Source organism: Perissodus microlepis, chromosome 2 (assembly GCF_051167445.1).
Source record: "Perissodus microlepis isolate ML-2025 ecotype Zambia chromosome 2, ASM5116744v1, whole genome shotgun sequence".
NCBI lineage: Eukaryota > Metazoa > Chordata > Actinopteri > Cichliformes > Cichlidae > Perissodus > Perissodus microlepis.
Genome location: NC_140462.1, coordinates 5,430,001 through 5,450,806, shown reverse-complemented (window position 1 = coordinate 5,450,806; position 20,806 = coordinate 5,430,001).

Genomic DNA, 20,806 nt, shown 5'->3' with positions numbered 1-20,806 from the left:
TCTGTCTGCCTGTCTTTATCTCTGTCTTCAGCCCCCTTATTAATTCCTCTCTCATAGTCCCTGTTTGCTAGTTATCACACATCATCCACTAATCGTGAGAAAGGGCTCCGTTCTGTCAACAAGCCCGCACATCTCCGAGATCTTATCCACCCTTTACACATGTCTGCAAATATTTTGTCGCCATAAATGATTCATGTGTCTTTGCATCTGATGGCGGAACTCATATCCTTGTTTGCTCGTCCTCGCCACTTTAAATGTGATGCGGCTGTTTTATATAAGACCGCAATTACTAGCGTCGCGGGATAACCGGGGAGGAAAGAGGCAGAAATGTCACCACACTCGAACGAGCTAAACCGGCTAAACGATGACAAGAACTCTTCCTGCCAGATAAACAGACTAACAGGCAATCCGGGTGTTTTCAACGTACACTTCGCGCTCCTCATTAGGGGGCGGCTAATGCGAACATTTTCGCCGGGCAAATTGGCAAGACATCAAAGTCTGTTGTGATATAGTGATTGGGTAAGGGTAAAAATCAGATCATAAACTCTTATGACCACATTAAGTGATAGATGTTGTTTTATTTTTCATCTCTTATCTGACATCAAAGAGTGCGTACTGGTGAGGGTCATGCATTTTAAAAGCAAAGATCAGGTTTCCTTATGGTACTCCTTTTCCAGCATGTCACTCGAGCTTTGTCTAGGATTAGGGTGTCACTGCATTTGTGTTAGGGGTTTTTTTTGTTTGGGTTTTTTTGTCATGTTTTTTTGCACAGTGGCAGAATCATTTTGTCTTTTTTTCTTATCTTTTTTTTTCTTTTAAAATACATCCACATCGTGTCAGAGCCGCAGAGCCCCCTTCCCCCCGCCTCCCCTTTACTAATTTTTGTCTTGGCTAATGACGCGTTCGTCTTCGGTCACCTTCAACACCCAGCCTCTCAAAGCAGTTCTTGACAGATGCTCTCACTTTCTAGAGGCCGCCGGTGTCAAAAACGTCTGGGTGGAGTGGCAGTGTAAATACCAACAACCGATGCTTCTCTTCAGGATAATCACCACCGCTGCTGGCCTGCTCCTAGCACTCACTCTTGCTTCTCTCCTTTATTTGCAGCAGGTGGGTGGGGTGTGTGTGTGTGTTATCTTATCTGGATGCGTGCAAGCTTGCATCTATGTGTGATTAATCTACTGAGCAAAAGGTATAGGGTGCAATCACCGCTCCATTTGCGAATAGTAAAGGACTCTGTGACCATGAAGGGGAAACGGGAAATGGGAGATGGCGTGTCCAGTATTTTGGCAGGGTAATGGAGCCTAAGAAGTTATTTAGGACCAGCTCTGCCCTGTCACATGCCTGTCACACCGCTGGCTCGCCGGTGTCACATCCGATGCGCGTCTGGTTAAGCGCGGCGTCCGTACACTGGCATCTCCCGTAGTCTGGCGTCAGTCAAAGACAACACACATCACAATCAAAAATACGTACGCGCTTGTAACATTGCATCACAGACATGGGAACGGAGCCGCAGCAAGCCCAGCAAAGCCATCAATTCTGTCCCCTCAAGATAAACATCCTCTAGACACTGTGACATTTTCCTCAATGCAAGCTAAGTGTGAAGGATGCAAATGCGCATCGCGGTGCGCGTGCTTGGTTTATGTGTGTATATCCGAGTGTTTTATTTATGCATGCAAGAAATAACGGGCCTTTTATATAAAGAGCAAAATTAATGTGTGACCCCGCTGTACTGGGTAATAAATCACTCCTTGTGAAGGATGAGAGTTTCTTTTTTTTTTCCTCAAGCTCCCCTCCCTAAAATGTTACCATTAGCATTTTGTTGTGTTGTGTCTTGATAAATGATTGCAAGATTTATGCAAAGAGAATTAGATGATGCCAAGTGTTTCTGGCACGGTCATGAGAGTCATGTCAAACTCTCCAGCTTTTGATCAATGAGAAAAGAGCAGTAAGTTGACTTCATCTGACTTGACATGTACTTTTAACTCCCTGTCAAGTTGGATTTAATTATTTGTTATTTCTCTTTTTTTTTATCCTATAAGAACTGTAATATTGGTCTTGCTGACGCACTTTAGACAGGGCATTACACAATCTAATTGCTACGACAGAAAGCAGTTTCTCCTGTCTCCGAGGTTTTCATTCCTATCAGTGTCCAAAGCTTAACTTTTAGAGGCAAGCCTAATGGCTTATTTTTAATGTTAATAAACTGAATAATTTAGACATAACGACACATTTCCAGCCAATTTATGTCTTTTTAGCCTTCACGTTTTTAACAAGGCAGAAGTGTAATCAGTCCAGACTTGGGTAACTTTAGCCCAGCAGTATATATATGTATCTTGTTGGTCAGACCACCACCACAGGTTTCACTTTCACTCTCCACCTCCCTGTGCACCATTTGTCCTCCTTCTCCCTTTCCACACCCTGCGCGAGGTTGAATTAATGTTTGACTGTGGGAGGCTTGTAGATGGCAAATGTTCACATTCATTATGCATGACTTCCATGTTGCTGTTAATTTCTCGGAGCCAGCCAAGTCGAGGAAATGATTTTGTACATTATGTTTGTTTAATGAAATTGTCACACTAATGGAAGTGAGAGTGAATAAGATGGAGATGACTGTTTCTGTTTGTCGTTTTTATGACCTCTTTTTTTTAATATCATAACCGGTTTTCACATCGCCACCCTCGCCCAGTATTTATGGACCATTGCAATACTCCAGGAGCTCAGACACCAAAATGACTTTAGTTGAATTCTTTAAAATTGTTCATCTGCCCAAAGATGATGGTGCTCTCAGCATGCTCTCATTCTTTTTTTTAATATCAAAATTTAATTCATACTATACAGTATGTGTATTGTTCCAGACCAAACTCCAATCACCAGGGCTGAAAACAAAGCAAATGGTGACTGCAGTTTCTTATTTGGCCACTTTAATGAGGCTGGATCCAAAAGTGAGTCAATCCTAATGGGCTTCAGTGTTAAAAATTTGCAGTTTTCCACAAGAAATACTTGATTTACTGCACAGTCTGACTTTGGTGTGTACAGATATTTAGGTATTTTTTCTGTTCATGACAACACTTTTAAAGCAATCTCCAAAGGTTGATTCTGTTCATATGTAAAGAGTGATTCTGAGGTGAAGAAACTAAGATGTATACCATCTGGTTTCTGGTGCAGGGAGAGGTGAAGATAACATGTGTTTGCTTAGTGAGCTCTATGACCAGAGACGGCTCACAGACAACTGAATTATTCACAGACCAGCAAAAGGAAATCCAGACAATCAAAATACAGTTCACAGATCGATGCATAATTCCAATTAGATGTGTCTGGAACACACACTTTATATAAAAGTTGCACTTGATTTCTGTGATGTCATCTATGGTTTTGAGTTTGTGGACTGCTGTTTTGATGTTTCAAGTTTAGCATTATTAGCATTTAGCACCTGCCAAGAGACTGACCATCTGATAAGCAGCGGTCATGAGGAAAAAAATGTCTGTTCTGTGAGCAGTTGCGAGGGCGTACTGTAGGTTGCTGGTGTTCTAAGTGAAATGGATTTCTTAAGCCACATTCACACAGGCTAAGAGAGCAGTCAGTGACTTTCTGGTTAACTACGTGTTGTTAGGGAAAAGTGTGTGTTCAAGGTTCACTTGTTTGTGAGCGGTTGCAGAAGCTGCTACCGTGAAATTGTTTGCAAAAAGGTATGCAGTACTCAAAGGAGCTTGCAAAGAAAAGCATCTCTCATCCGAGAAGCTTCTTCAGAACTGAAGAAGCTTCTCGGATGTGAGGTGAAACGTCTTCAAGCAACTTAAAGAAGTCCAGATGCTTTTCTTTGCAAGCTCCTTTGACTACGATGACCTGGATGACTGAGAACCTTCACAGACGGTATACAGTACAGTTGCTTTGGTTGCCGACAGTTTGCATGTAAGACACCGAGTTCTCTGCAAACTCTGGGTCAAGGGGTAGTGGAACATGTAATGCAAACTTAAAACAGAGACGGTTAACTCTCAGTGTAAAAGTTGTGCCTTTTGAATTGTGTTGGTTGCAGCTATAAGGCACAACTTTTGCTTTGAATATTCTCCAGTTATGATTTGCTTCACACTTTTTCTATTTTCCCTACAGCTCAGAGAGTAAATGGTGAGCTTTTTGAACACACGTACTCCGGGCAGTTCCATGACACTCACCACAGTGAGCTTTTTGATAAAGTGTCCTCTTTGTGTCCAGCAAACCCCACCAACCCCTCACAACAAGTTGGGCAATACAAAATTTTTCCATTGCAACTGGAGGTTGGTAAGGGGTTACCTGCCAGTCTCTGGGCCTGTGTCACTCATCCCTAACTGTGGAACTAGCCAACTAGTTTGATTAACAAATCGCATCTTTAATTCATCATTACATTAAATGCAGTGTTATGCATGGACATGTAAAGAGTAAGCTTAAAACATGGTTTTACCTACAGAAGTAATGGAACAGCCGATGCCTTTTTGGTACCTTTTTGTTCTTTCGATAAATTAAGCAGTGCTTAAACACCGACTAATGTGTTTAAGCCACTTGTGTTGTGGTTGTTGACCAATGGTCATGAGAATTTGCATAATTATGATGAAGGAACTGACCTGCCGGCCCATTGTTCCTTCAGTGGTGCTAGTTTCAGTCATTATGCAAATGCACTGTTTATAAGATTGATGAAACCTGAAGTCAGCTGAGACTGAAGAAGTCACTTGCATGAGTGACGAAACGTTTCTCCCAATGAAAACGCTACGTCCAGATGAACAGAATCAACCATTGGAGATTTACTTACCTGGATGATTGAGAATGCATCAAGACTTTTTAAACCAATCTTCAGCTGTCCTTGAGACACAAGTGGTTGACAGAGTGGCATTAGTCGGTGTTTAAGCACTGTTTAATTTATCAAAAAAACCCAAAAAGGTACCAAAAAGGCATCGGCTGTTCCATTACTTCTGTAGGTAAAACCTTGTTTTAAGCTTAATCTTTACATGTCCATGCATAACACTGCATTTAGTGTAATGATGAATTAAAGATGCGATTTGTTAATCAAACTAGTTGGCTAGTTCCACAGTTAGGGATGTTAGTCTCTGGGTCACACAGGCCCAGAGACTGGCAGGTACCAACCTCCAGTTGCAATGGAAATATTTTGTATTGCCCAACTGGTTGTGAGGGGTTGGTGGGGTTTGCTGGACACAAAGAGGACACTTTATCAAAAAGCTCACTGTGGTGAGTGTCATGGAACTGCCTGTTTTAGGTTTGCATTACATGTTCCACTACCCCTTGACACAGAGTTTGCAGACAACTCGGTGTCTTACATGCAAACTGTTGGCAACCAAAGCAACAGTACTGTATACCGTCTGTGAAGGTTCTCAGTCATCCAGGTCATCGTAGTCAAAGGAGCTTGCAAAGAAAAGCGTCTGGACTCCTTTAAGTTGCTTGAAGACGTTTCACCTCACATCCGAGAAGCTTCTCTTTGCAAGCTCCTTTGAGTACTGTATACCTTTTTGCAAACAATTTCACGGTAGCAGCTCCTGCAACCGCTCACAAACAAGTGAACCTTGAACACACACTTTTCCCTAACAACACGTAGTTAACCAGAAAGTCACTGACTGCTCTCTTAGCCTGTGTGAATGTGGCTTAAGAAATCAATTTCACTTAGAACACCAGCAACCTACAGTACGCCCTCGCAACTGCTCACAGAACAGACATTTTTTTCCTCATGACCGCTGCTTATCAGATGGTCAGTCTCTTGGCAGGTGCTAAATGCTAATAATGCTAAACTTGAAGCATCAAAACAGCAGTCCACGAACCCAAAACCATAGATAATAATAATAATAATAATAATAATAATAATAATAATAATAATAATAATAATAATAATGGATTGCATTTATATAGTGCTTTTCTAGGCACCCACAGCGCTTTACAATTCCACTATTCATTCACTCTCACATTCACACACTGATGCAGGCAAACCACAGTTGTCATCACAGAAATCAAGTGCAACTTTTATATAAAGTGTGTGTTCCAGACACATCTAATTGGAATTGTGCATCGATCTGTGAACTGTATTTTGATTGTCTGGATTTCCTTTTGCTGGTCTGTGAATAATTCAGTTGTCTGTGAGCCATCTCTGGTCATAGAGCTCACTAAGCAAACACACGTTATCTTCCCCTCTCCCTGCACCAGAAACCAGATGGTATACATCTTAGTTTCTTCACCTCAGAATCACTGTTTACATATTCTTGCATCATCTGATGAATGGAAATTTTCCATTTTAATCACAATGTTAAAATAATTTGTGACAGTTAAATTGGAATCTGAATTTAATCTAATGTGCAGAAAGGGAAATCGAGCCATTTAACAATCAGCCAATCCATGGTTATGACAGGTTTACTGACCCCCAGTTATGTTAGCTTAGAAAATGCTGCGCTCTCAAAAGATACTGTATTCACAAGAGACAAACATAAAAAGAGATACAAAAGCGTTGTATATTTAAAACATAATATCATGCTGTAACTCTTTTACTGTGTTGTTGCATAATTTAACCTATAATAAAGTTTATCTGGTGGAAAGGGAATTCCTTCTTAAAATATTCTTGAAATACAGTAAAACTTAGCACTGTTAGCATGTTTTTTCAGTGATAAACAGCTTTCTATTTTGAGGGGAAATTGAAGCTCACTTCTGTCAGTAAATTGTAACATTGGATACTTGTTGTGAAGATTTAATAAAGGACTACCATTCAAAGCAATCACATGATTATAAATAATTCATTGGTTTGTTATTTTTTTATTCAAATATGCGTAAATAAAGGAAGGCAGCATCTCCTTGCATTGTTAACACGCTTGCACTTACACGAAAAAAACCTGTACATGCAAATTTCAGAGTTTTGATCATTATCATATTGAAGAAATTCACCTGAAGTGTACACCCCCCCCCCCCCCCCCCCCAAAAAAAAAAAAAAAAAAAATTACCTACATGGGCCTCATCCATTTAACTTTCACATATCAGCATTAATCCTTTGTACACAGAACTCTTTCTGCAAATACCTAAGTGTTATGCACATGTGAATAGTATGTGTGCCTTAGTGTGTGTGTGTTTATTGCAGTGGAGCTGATGCTGCCTCTAACCCAAAATCCATCACTGAGTCCAGCCATGCGATTACAGCCTGCCATGGGAAACGCTGACTACTGCTGCTACTCTATTAGGCAAAGTGCTTGTGTGTGTATGTGTGTGTGTCTGTATGCGTGTGTGTGTGTGTGATTGAGAGAAATGGAAAGAGAAAGAGAGAGAATGGGTATTATCCCAGACCAGGTGCTAAGTGCTTCTCACTACCCTCTTTTCGGTCCAGGACCATTTTCTCACATGCCACACCTATCCCTCACCACTCCGGGGCTGTGAATCAGTCCTTCCTGCAGAAGAGAGAGATTACCGTATGCTGCATTGCAACGGATTGATTTCTTCTTTGCTGCTTTCCATCCTATCTCCCTTACCCCACTCAACATCCTTCTGGTGTCTCGTCTTCTATTCCCTATAAATAAATTTGTCCAAAAAGTCTTTACCCACTGTTGACTTTAAAAAAAAACAAATCCAAAAACATCTGCTGGGACAGATATGTGAAAATGCGTGCGCTTGCATCCATAATGTATGCCACACGTGTGTACATTTATGTGTGTAAGTGTAGGAGGCTAGGCGGGCTGTGAAATAGGGATTGATGTGTCCATTTGGAGACAGGTGTTTAGATGTGACTGAGGGCTGCGGCAGCGTCACTCTGTCTCGGTCTGCTGCCTCTGTCGGCACGGCTCTACCACTGGCCTTGATTACTTGTTGTTATTGGAGTGTGAAATCTGAATATGCTTTTTCATCACTCAAATTTTGCCTTGTGTTGGTGGAAGAGGTGCAGCAGTAGGAGCAAAGTGTTTGGTTTTATGATGTTCGTAGTTGCTTCCTGACTGGAAGTTTGAACTGATGGTCTCTTATTAGTTTCAAGTTTTTAGGCTCTAGGAAAGACACTGTTGGTTGAACTTTTCGGTCTGAACTTATAGTCTTGCAAGTATTTTTCCTAGATATCAATTGTAACTAGAGGCTAAAATGCTGATTTTGTCTCTCTTAAAATATTTAAACATCAATGGGAAAGACAATTAAATTTTATAAATGCAACCTCGGTTTTGATTCTACAAGACACAGGAACTCTGAGGATCTGGATTGTTCACTCTTATTTGAAAAGTCTACTCCTAATTATATTTTTTGATGAAAGTGTTTCATCACACAATAAATGTTCCTTCCTTCAAGTGGCACCTTGAGGTAGGTTTAAACTACAAATCCTCAAAGCCACAAATCTGAGCAATGCCTTTAGCAAATCCCCTCAACTTTGAAGATCTGCAAGCTTTTTATCTAACAACCTCATCAGGATCAATCCCCAGTTCACAAATATTAGTATGGTGGTGCAGATGATGACTATGGTAAACATTAGATCATCTAAACATCAGTATGTGAGCAACGTCAATTTTGATGAGGTGAAATTTACCTTACAGCAACCCTGTAACTACATTCACCGCAGTCTTAAACTTTTCTAGATATTACCTAAAGGAGCTAAATGCAAATGTCCAAATCATCTTGAACTCAGATTAGGGAGCCTTTAACCTGCCAGCTACCGGGTAAAAAGTCCATGAGATGTACAGTTTTCCACATGTGAGAATAACTGTCCAGTAAATTCTAAGAAAGTTCATATCATGTGTCATGTATCATGCCTGCTTCCTCCAGACAGAGTATTTCCATTGTGAGAGTGTATCAGACCTATCTCGTCTTGTGTAATGTCCTGAAAATAGCTACAATGATACTAGTGTGGCTGTCCATTATTCATTCCATCCATCCATCCATCCATCCATCCATGCAGTATCTGCAGTAGCCCTGGAGCCGATCCGAGCAGTCATAATACATAAAGTTAGTATACACACTGGACGGGCTGCTAGTCTGTTGTAGGGCTAACATACAGAGGCAGACAACCATTCACGCTCCCATCTACAGCCAATTTAGAATAGCCAGTTAACCTAACATGCATATCTTTGGACTGTGGGTGGTAACCAGAGAGAACCCACACAAGCGCCAGAAGAATATGCAAACTTGCAAACTCCAGCTGGTGGAAACCACCAGTAGATCCAAACCCAGGACGTTCTTGCTCTGAGGCAACAGTGATAATCACAGCACCACCGCGTTGCCCCTGCAGAGTCTCGGTTTTATTCAAATGACTCTTTTCATACCGGCGCACAAAAAATCAAAGCTGTTTTTGTAACTGAGTTTACTTTCCTCTGCCCTCGTGTCAGATGGTATTTGCCATACCACCCTATAAGTGTTTCCATGGGTTAAGACTTCCTCTAAATGACCTCATGCTGTAAGCTGACAGCCAGACAGCTGAGCGTTTAAATAGCTGGAGTGTGTTATAAAAAGACAGAGAGCACCTGGTAAAAGTCTATTAATCTTCAGGTGCTTGGAGGAGACATTCGTTATCAGAGCTTGGGAATTAAACATGAGCATGAATTCTTCAGAGGCGCAATATAAAAGAGTTGGATAATTTTAGAAGGGATCACTCCACCTGTAATTTTAGCTCCCCTCAAAGGCCTCTCTGTCTCTGCCGTTTAGAACTAATCCCTTTTGGAATTTGAAAGCTGTGTTCTCCAATATGTATTCACAAAGTGGATTAAAGAGACTCAATAGTTCAGGTTTTGTTTTTCATGTGATTAAGTGAAACCTGTGAGAGCGATTAGATTTTCCACCAAGCATGGAACGTGAAAGGCAAAAAAAAAAAAAATCATATAAACACTTGCAACAATCACAGAAGGAGCTTTTGACTAGGAAATAAGAAATATTTGGCAGTGTAGTTACTGTGGCTGGTCTTGAAATAGGTCGCAAAATGAATGCCTGTTAATGCATTAAATGTGGCTATCGTTCAATCTTTGTGTCACTGAGTGAAACCTGCTGCTTGGTTTCTTCTTTTTTAAATACACAAAGAAGCAGCAGGTGTGTTTGTGTTAGCAGGATTTCCCTGTGATGTTTGCAGCCGTCTGCAGGAATCTGCAATATCGCAGAATGGAGTGATTGATTATTCCTACCGTGGCACTGACTGGTTTACAACGATTAGCCTTTGACCTCGCAGGTGAGAGATCACATCAACCGCTGAGAGGAAGGTATGGTGGGAAACGGGATTGTCCTATTTTACTGTCCCATTATCGCAGCACGGTCAGGAAGGACTGGAGAGAAAGGCAGAGGGTGGGAAAAAGGGTGGGGGAAAGGAAACACAACAGAGACAAACAGAGGGAGAGAGGGATTAATCAACAAAGAAGCCAGGTTAGAGAGAACAAAGCGACTGGAAAACACCGGGAATCAGGGGCCCAAATTGCGTCCTAATTCTAATGTTTATTTTATCTGAGGTGGCAGGTGTGTCGGATACACAACTTTGCAGTGATGCTCTGGTCCATTCTCTGGCTGACTGTGTGGCCCACCTAGAGATAAGTCTGTAATGAAGCCAGATGGGAATAACACAGACCACCAAAGGAAGCCTCCGGCCTCAGCCAGTCCTGACTGTTACTTCCATTTCTCTTTCCTACCCTTTGTTTCACAACATAAATTTGTTCCTCCATCCCTGTCCTGCTGGCTCTGTTTGTTTAGCGACCGCAGATGAAAGAAAATAAGTTGCGCCGATTCCCAGTGGGCAGTCGAATCCCTCCCCCCCGGACGCCCTGCGTTTGTTTTATCATGCAGACCTGCTTCAAGTAGGGAAAATTTAAGCAGTGGGAGCCAAATGTTGACTTTAAAAGCAAAACAATCACATCTAACATCAGTTGGCGTTTCATCATCCCAGGCTAATAGAAGACGTGGGATTGCGAGACGTCATCCGTACATTTTGAGGAACGCAAGGTTGAACAGGAGAATCTAATCAGCAAAGGTCTAATTCACTGCAGAGAAGCAAGCAAAGGTGTGGTTTTACTTTTACTGAGAAAAAATGTTTGTCACCACTATAGCTCATCTTTGAAAAATACAAGGCACATAATGCATTGCATGTCTTTAAGGAACTTTCTGAAGATGAAGCAAACAGCTGATCTCACTTTATGTTTGGTAAATCACTGCAAGCTGTAACCCTTAACCCTTTTTTTCAGATCAGAAAAGCTAAATGCCCCAGAATATTTTTCAGACAAAGGTGAGGTCAGTGACATACAGAAGAAAAAAAGGCATGTTCTTGAAGCCTGACAGTTCCTTCTAGACGCTCTCAAATCACCTTTGACTCACTGTGGACTTTAAAGATGTAGGAAAAGGGAAACCTCAGGTTTACACATTTACAGCTGCCTGGAAGTTCTGCATGTGCTCAAAAATATTCGTTTTCAGTCACTATTAACAGCTCTATGGGGACTGAGAAAACTGGATGCTGATGAAGACAAGTGAATAAATCGGTCTGGTCTTTAGAATCCTCCCACAAGGCTAAATGCTAAAACAGCTCCATCGGGACATAGACGGGGGACCTCTGAGGGTGTCCTGTCGTGTCTGGCACCACAGACAGCATATCTTGTTGGCAGTGTATCATTTGGGGCCTCTGGAGCTTTTTTCCACACATCCTGATGCTCAACCCAGTCAGCGATGTGGCTCTTCTGAAACAATGTTTAGATGTGTGAATATCAGAACTAAAGATTTCCCAGACATCACATCACATTGTCATGCAATGAGAGCCTGCTGGCTGTGCATCACAGAAGGCTGAGAACTGAAGGTGACAGAGCGTCTGCAACAGTGGCCCCTAAGCTCTGAGACTCTCTCCCGCTGAGCGTGAGATCTGTGGACTCGGTGGTCTCTTATGAAAAGCAGAAACTTTTCTTCGTGTACCAACCTGTTCACTAATCTGATTATTCTTTTGGACCAAAGTTGGACCCTATTATCCGAAAAGAAGCAGTCATACTGGATGCATATAAGCAAGTTTATGCATCCAGTTTATGCAGTGAATGGCTCAGTATCCCAGTAATCCATGGCAAAGAGAACTCAGCACTCACAAACATGCCATAGCAATATTTAACCAGTTTAAACTCCCTTGAATGCAATCAGAGATGTGTAGCTGGTGTGTGTGTGTGTGTGTGTGTGTGTGTGCGCACCCACTCCTATAGTAGAAAAGACAGTTGCACCGAGACTGCTCAGTGTAGCAGGTGTAAGCACAGACGCACTGACAGCACTGTGGGTTTGAAAGCTGGCTGGTACGATCGTGTGTGTGTGTGTGTGTGTGTGTGTGTGTATTTGGATGTTTTTAGGGAGAATGGATTTTGCATTAGTGCCCTTGTTTCCTTTTTCTCCCCTCCTTCCCTCTCTCTCTTGTCCCTCTATCCCACACCCTCTCTCCTCCTATTATTCTCATTCTGCACTAGAGGGCCGTCAGTGAACCCTGAATGCATTATGCTGTCTGCTCCATTGTTTGTGCTGTTTCTCTGTGCCTGTGCCCCACTCTCTCCCAATATTTGTTTTCATTAATCACAATGGGTGCCTGCTGCGGGTGTCTTGATGGCTTTTTTGGTCGTCTTTTGTTCCGCGGCGCAGCTTTTGTCTTTAGGCATTGGCTTTCCCTGTTTTGTTTGTGCGCCTGTGTTTGTGTTGGCATCTGCGTGAACATTCATATATGCTGACATGTGAGCACTTAGACAAGGATAGAGGTGGGAAGGAACGGGACGTCACGCACATTTCCCTTTCCGCACACTCTGCAATGTATCCCTCCTCCTTTTATGTTTTCCTCTCATCTGGGCCAATTAATGCTCCTTTTTTTGCCAAACTACTGTGTTTTCTGTTACAACGCTTCAAAATGCACAAATTCTCTCATATTTCACAGATGCTTTCATGTGCATCTCAGATGAGCAGTTGAAGGACAAATATGGTTTATTTTTATCATGTATATTTCCCATTAATGGGTATATTCTGACTCTATGGGTCATGCTAACTTTGCTTTTTTCCAATTTAGCCTGCAGGTTTTGGGAAACAAAAACAGCATGGCAGTGTAAACAACTCATTTTAAGGTGGCGTTAAGGTGTTAGAGCTTTCCAAAAAAACACAAATTGTCTGATTTGTTTTCAAGTCTTACCTGAAGTATACACAGAAATTAGCTGTCTGGAATGGACACTTTGCATTAGGGATAACTTCAGGCTCATACAAACTCTACAAATCCCATTTCATGTGTATCTTTGTTTAGCCAGATCTCTATAACAGAGGTGAAGAGTGCAAAGTTAGTGAAATGCTGTTGTTCCTAATATATCATCAGCAAAAAGCCAATGGCCACACAAATATACTGTAGAAAAACACGTGGCCTATGCTGCAGTGCACGTTTTCTTGTTCTTCACATCATCTCTTCACGTTTCTCTCCTTTGCCACCATTATTAAGAACTTTGTCAGTTTCTTTGGTCCAGATGGGCGGTGTTGCCATAAGGTGGATAAATAAATCATCTCTGAAGAAAAATTAAAACTCGTCTGTTGTTTTCTTCCCTCCCACCAGTCTGCTCTGATTCCACGTTGCCTCTCTTCCCACTTTCATTTCCTTTCACCTTTTTTTTTTTTTTTTTTAACAGATTTTCATGACCCTCTGCTTGTCTGCCTTCCTCTGATGTGTGGTTCACCGATTTTTTGCTTTCTTTTTCCATTCTGTGTTTCAGGGGTCCTTGTTTTACCACATGCAGGTGCACACTTTTGCCCCTTCACCTGAAATCTATGGATTTGGCTACTGTTAAAATTTTCAGCTGCTCCACAGGATCAATTCCAATTAAATATCAAATACTGCTTCTATTTTCTCTCTGGTCTCTGGCTGCTTTGCAGTCTCACAACAGCATGTGGTCCAGAATTTGCTCTATGTTCTCCTTTAACCCCAAAGCTCATCAAACGTTAATAAATTGAACAATTTATTAATTTAGCAAACTGGGCCTTCAGTAATATGTGGAAGGACCATAGACAGGCACAACACCCTGGCACTTCTTACTCATGCTGGTCACGAGCTTTGTCACACTGCTGGGCGATGGCATCACATTCTTCAAGCATTTGTTGCAAGTCAGCTAATGTGGTTGTGTTGGTCACTGTTGCATGAACAACACACGTAGGCTGATCCCACAAGTGTTCAGTGGGGCTGAGGTCAGGACTGCAGGCATACCATTCCATCCTCTCCACTCTTAGATTCTGGAGGTAGTGTCTGATAAACTCCGCTCTTTGGGCGCAAGTCATCATGGGGGATAGGGTTCGGTCCCACACCGTGGACATATGGAATCTCCACTGATTGCAGAATCTCATTTTGATATCTCTCAGCATTGAGATTGCCTCCATTGATGACAAGTCTTGTTTTCTCAGTGAGGGTGACCTCACACCATCACACTGCCTCCAACAAAAGCTGTTATCCTAGCAGTACAGCAATCAGCACAGTGTTCTGTGCATCTTCTTCACCCTTTGGACCTATAATTCAGCCGCCATAGGCTCCAGAGTCACCAGAGGTGCTCTCACCTTATCCTAGAGAGCACTGGGATGAGGTGAAATGGGAGATTGGCATTGTGGATGTGCAGTCAGCAAATGTGCAGCAACTGGCTGATCCCATGATGTCAATATGGACAAAAATCTGTAAGGAAGGTTTTCCAGCATCTTGTTGAATCTATACCATAACATGGATAGCCACCCCATGCAACACTGAAGTAAAAGCGACATATCAGCTGTTCAGCAAAACTCGCTAAATAAAGCTTTCAGCGACTTTAAGAAAAGTGGATTTGAAGAAGTGGCAGCCAGTGGTAGCTGTACACTTATCTCTTTTCTTTCACTTTTTCACCTGCATGTTGCATCATTTTGAACACCAACCTGTGAGTGTGTGCCAGTCTGCATTTGTGTTCAAGTGTTTGTATCTGTCTGCATTTAAGTATGAGAGTGTGTACTTGAACCCAAATCCAGGGTATGTCAGATGATGTGGCATCAGTGGACAAGGCAGCATAAAGACAGCCCCCCCCCCTTTCTTTTTTGGAAATCTCACCCAAGGCAATTCTTGTGGATAATAATGTGTCTATCTGTGTGTATGCCTGCAAGTATGTCAGTGTCTATCAGGTAGAAGGGGAGCTGATAAGAGCTCTTGGGATATTGCTGTCCTCACACACTTTTCCAACAAGGACCGTCCTTCCAAAAATGGAAATTGAACATTGAGGCCTTGACCTGCTTATATCATCAGTACAGTAAATGACTGTTGCTGTATTTGGTACACATACAGCAATTTTTTAAAGCATGTTTTTGCAGTTTGAATACTTGCAGGCACTTTCTTAATACTATTTATCTATCATTAACACATGATAAATGGAAAAGCACCTCATGCCATTTTCACAAACAAACTGGGTACAACGTCAACATGATCAAAATCAAGGTATTTTTCAGAAGCTGTCCTCTGCCATGTATCGCACAACAGGAGATGGTATGCTTCACATGCATGCTGCCTGTTATCTGCAGGGGGTTGGACACATGAAGCATAATCACTCGTTTTGAATTCACTGATAATTAACTGCACTATTTTCACATATTAGGTGCCATAGGGCATCACATGGACATGGCATGTTAGTGACAGTTTAATATCCTGAGTGCATCGAACATTTGCATCCATTTGCAAGGCGACTGGACTTTTTTTAAACTTTAACTTAAAGAACTCCAGTTTCCTTTTTTAAGCTCCTCAGATGACCATGGCCTGGATGACTGAGAGCATAAATTGACATACTTACATTTACCTCCTTTGGGTAATGTTTAAAAAAGATCAGAGCTGCAGTGCAAATTGGCTTGGTAAAAGTCACAGAGGCTATTCTAAGAGTTTACAGTCTGTTGTGCTCACATGGAGAGCCCGCTGCCTGTCCTGATATGCGTTATGCTCTTTTGCACGAGTCCTCATTTTACTGGACCTCTAGAATAAGGACTTAGAATTCAAATTTAACAGAGCCACAATAACTTCTAATTGGCGTAAGTGGCTTTGCCCAAATTATGAAAACAAAATCCCCAAATACACAAAGGTATGCAGACAGGATGAATACTCATGGCCATTTAATAAGACTGCAGATATCTCAAATTAATAATGTAACCTGTAGGAGGCATTGTGCCACTTAATTGGACAGTGTTACACACATAACCCTACAAGCCAAGCCAAAGAAAAGACCTAGCTAATCTGCACACACACAGCACACTGTTTAAAGTAGTGGACATTCGCAAGTCCCTCTGATCCCCCTGATTAAAGAAATCCATCCAAGCTTCTAAAAGAGAGAGAGATCATTCATTTGTGCATGTTATATTATGCCTCTGTGGACTGACCTTTGACTCCGTGCTCTCCGTCTTTCTGTCTCTCTCTGTTGCTTTCTCCTGGCACATCCTTAATACTAAGCCTCAATCACTGGAGCTACAGAGAATTAATGAATTATAAATCCCCTCGGATACGTTAACTAGACCCACTTCACTTGCAAGGATTCAAATAACATCAATATACACTTTGTGCATTTGTTAATTCCTGTCAGTTATTGATGTGATGTCATTAAGCGAGCAATGTCTGTAATGAATGAGTAATACGTGTCATACAGCAGTGTTGCCTGAAATTAAGATGGTTTCAAACATGGAAAATTGGTGGAATTTTGATCCCGTTTGGTATCCATTGATAGGGTTCAACAGCTAACCTGAAATGTGCCTTTCAACTCTGTATACCTTAAGCATACTGCAACTGCTTTTTGAAAAACATTTGAACCTTTATCATCTAGCAAATAAGGTAAATTGTTAAAAGTAACATCTCCTCTCCAGCCACTGCAGGCAGACTATTGGTACAGGTAGGGACCATCCCCGAACTGTCTCCACAAAGTTGGGAGCGTGAAATTGTCCAAATTGTCTCGGTATCCAGAACCATTAAGAGTTCCTTTAACTGGAACCGAGGAACTGAGCCCAGCTTCTGAAAAACAACCCTGCACCATAATCCCTCCTCCACCAAACTTCACACTTAGCACAATGCAGTCAGACACATATCGTTCTCATGGGCAAACCCATACTCGTCGATCAGATTCTCAGATGAAGAAGTGTGATTTGTCTCCAGAGAACATGTCTTCACTGCTCCAGGGTCCAGTGGTGGTGTGTGTCACACACTGCACCTGATGCTTTGTATTGCATTTGGTGATGTAATGTTTGGATGCAGCTGCTTGGCCATGGAAACCAATTCCATGAAGCTCGCTACTCACTGATCTTGAGCTAAGGTCTGTAGCGATTGGCTCTGCAGAAAGTTGGCAAATACCACTGATTTGATTTATACACCTGTGGCCGTGAAAGTGATTGGAACACCTGAATTCATTTACCTCTTTCTGGATTTAACATTGTAAGCAACCTTAAAGTGGTAATGCAATCCATATAACGGTAAAATGCTCTGCCTCATTTAATATGGGGTTCATCCCAGTGCCAGAGGAAAGTAGGTGATACAGAATAACATTTTAACTGGTTCTCACAAAACACAGATGCTTTCACTTTTTAAGCCAAACATAGAAATGTTTGGCTTAAAAAGACTCTTAAATGACACTTCTTTGCTCTGGGTTGTCTGGCTTTTCCCCTCAATCCAAAGATGTGCACATTGGCCACAGGTGTGAATGTAAGTATGAATGGTCTTCTGTTTGGTTCTCTGGTCGTGTCCAAATTCATGGGCTGCATCCTCCTGAGGCCGCATTTGTAGACCGATTACGTCACAGCGACGCGCTGAAGGCTGTCCGAATTCGTAGACTCCTCCGAATGCAGCCGACAAATGCGTCCTCCTTTTCCTCAAATTTGAAGGATGGGTCGGGTGTGTCCTTCGTGGCCCAGAATTCATAGCGCGGCCCAGCCAAACTCCAGTTTCCAACAATGGCGGTCGCTACTAAGTTTTAAAATTACTCTTACTAATTTTTCTGGGTCACAAAATAAACTTTTAACATATTTTCAGGCGAGAAAGTAGCTGTGTAAACTTCAAATATCTGCTCGGTTTATCAAGATATCGCATATTTGCAAAAGTGCTTCGACGTTTTCCCGGTACATCATTTTCAGATCACCGCGGACTTTCGCTACTCAGGTTAAACATAATATATAAGTCACTTAGACAACCTAAAAATGTTATTGTTGGGCTTTTTTCAGTGTTTTATTTGTTTGTGAGTCAATTGGTTTGGCTGAGATTAAAGTTATTAGATTAGATTAGATAAAATAAAACTTTATTAATCCCCCGGGTGGGTTCCTCCTTGGTTTTTACACAGCTGAATAAACGTCAAACAGAAAACTGATTAAACAGAAGTATGAGACGGTCGAGAATTTACGCCAGTGTCCTGTTATATTTTAGATAGCAAGGAGCAGACGGCCGAGTTTATTAAACTCCACCGAGATAGCGGTGACGCTAATCAGAAGGCTAGACCGTCCCATTTCCCCAGCCGTTCACTTCCGGCCTACCCGACCTTCTGAGGACCCGGCCCACGTAGACCGCGAAGGCCGGGTCCTCAGGAGGATGCAGCCCATGAATTTGGACACGATTTGGACATGTATCCTACCTTTTGCCCAAAAACAGCTAGAACAGGCTCAAGGTCTGCAACCCTGAATTGGATCATGGAAGAAAATGGGTTCTCTGCCCCTGAGGCTTTTTCTTTTTCTTAAAAGGTTCGTTTAATTGACCACGTTTTGTTTGTTTTGTCCTAATTAGATAAAAGATAACATAATTCTTAAACTCTTTTATTTAAGAAGACCAACATGGATATCCAGACACCATTCAAGAGGTATTCAAGTGTCCCAGCATTCATCAAGAAAACACCATCAGATAATGGCTATTCAAAGTCAGAATGCTTCTTGGGCTGTATGTGTGTACGTATGTATGCCTTTAAAAACTCTTACAGCCAAAACTAATTTTACTTAAACACCTGCTCAACCTTGAGAAAACTTTTTTTTTTTTACCTGGCAAAACTTTTTCTCCATCTGTGAAACAGATGGAGAGGAAGAACTTAGATGTGATGTTGACAAAACTTTTCTTCTGCTCACCAAAATTGTTTTATATAGTAATTTAAAAACCCTTCTTTTCACCTGGCAAAAATCCGACATGTTTTAAAGCTGAAAAGCTGTTTTCAACCATTTTTAATGCAGATTTCTCCTGGAAGGGCTCGGTGGGTAGAAAGAAATTTGTCTTGATAGCTTTTGGGTGTAATTTTACTACATTACATTAGTTTGGGCCGTGACAAAGAAAGCAAATACACTAAGTGCAGCATTACTAAGTGGGCAATGCTCGAATTGTAAATTCTCAGTTAATTAGTCGTGCAGTACTGCTCATCCTGTGAAATCAATTAAAAGTATAATTCACCTTTAGATCTGAACTGACATGACTTTAATGAAATTTCAGTATAATTCAGTCTTGCGGACTTTAACTATATAGGGAGCTTGGAGCGTGTGAAACTTGGGTCTTTGACTTTATGTATACTGTGCTGCAGTACACCCACATCTCTCATAGAGACATCATCAAATTAAGCAACAGTATAAAGTACCTCTATGCTGTGCCCCTGCTAACACACACTGCTTTTACTTATCTCTCCTGCTATTGACAAAAACCTCCACCGAGGCACATTTATAATGGACTGCCTAACATGATTTGAATTTAGTTTATGGTGAGACGTGATTACATTTGATTCTATTATTTTTCTATTGTACCAGCACCTGCAGTTTTGTAGAAATTAATCTAAAACCTGAGGGAAAAAAGAGGAAAGAACAAAAGAGAGACAGTTTTAATGTTTGACTGGTGTGAAAATGCTCTGTAAATGCTTGGTACAGTTTTAATCATATCATCTTACACCTTCCTCTTTTGTGATAATCTAATTGCACATGACTGGAGAATTTGTGCCTTTAGCTGTTAGCGATGAACTAACTCCTAATGTAACACATTCTCACTCCCAATTTGTCTCATGCTGATGTTTGGTCAAGAACCCCTTCTCATCATAATTTAACACTCAAGGACATCCAATGAATGTCAATTACCAACTTGAGAAAGAACAAAAACTTACACAAGACCATGTTTGTGTCCTTGCCTCTCTTTTTCTCTATGTCTGTGGTCTCTCTTTGTTTCCCTCTTGCTGGTGGAGCTGTGGACTGGCGTTTCCATGCATGGCCAGAGTTTCATAAGCTCATGGTGTTTAAACACCAGCATGTGCTGTTTTGTTTTTGTTGCCATTATGGTGGTTTATCTGTGTTCCCAGATTGCTGTTGCCTTGAGGCATTTCACGAATACTTTCTGTTTTCCTTGTTCCTTGAGCCCTCCAGCTGATCGCTCGTCAATGCATTCATCCACTGACTGGGATGCAGTTGTAGCTCCAAATCTCCTGTTCGAGATACCAACATGTACAGTCTCAGGGCTGATTGCAAATACTACAAAATCAAACTCACCTTGGACATTTCTAACGTCTCTGTGGTCCTGTTCTGGTAGTGAAAACTGCTTCCTGTGTCACGTATCTGTTTGCTGATTCATTCCTTTTTTGCAATAATTTCCATAAAACTGCTTTTGGTTGTCTGAGTCTGCTCTTTGAGCCCAACTCATGGTTAAACATGGCTGTAAATCAGGTGTATGAACATTTCATGCACATATGAGTGATTTATCAATATTTCTGTATCCAAATTTGTTCATATTTTTTACAAACAAACTTAGAAATGCCTCTGGCCATTTATACAAACAAATGAAGGCCTAGCTGCTTAGGAAATGTTAGCATTAGTCCTAAAAATGAATGCACAAATCCCTTTGGGGTTGCATTAGGAAGTGTATCCAGTGTAAAAATCTGCCAAATCAGACGTG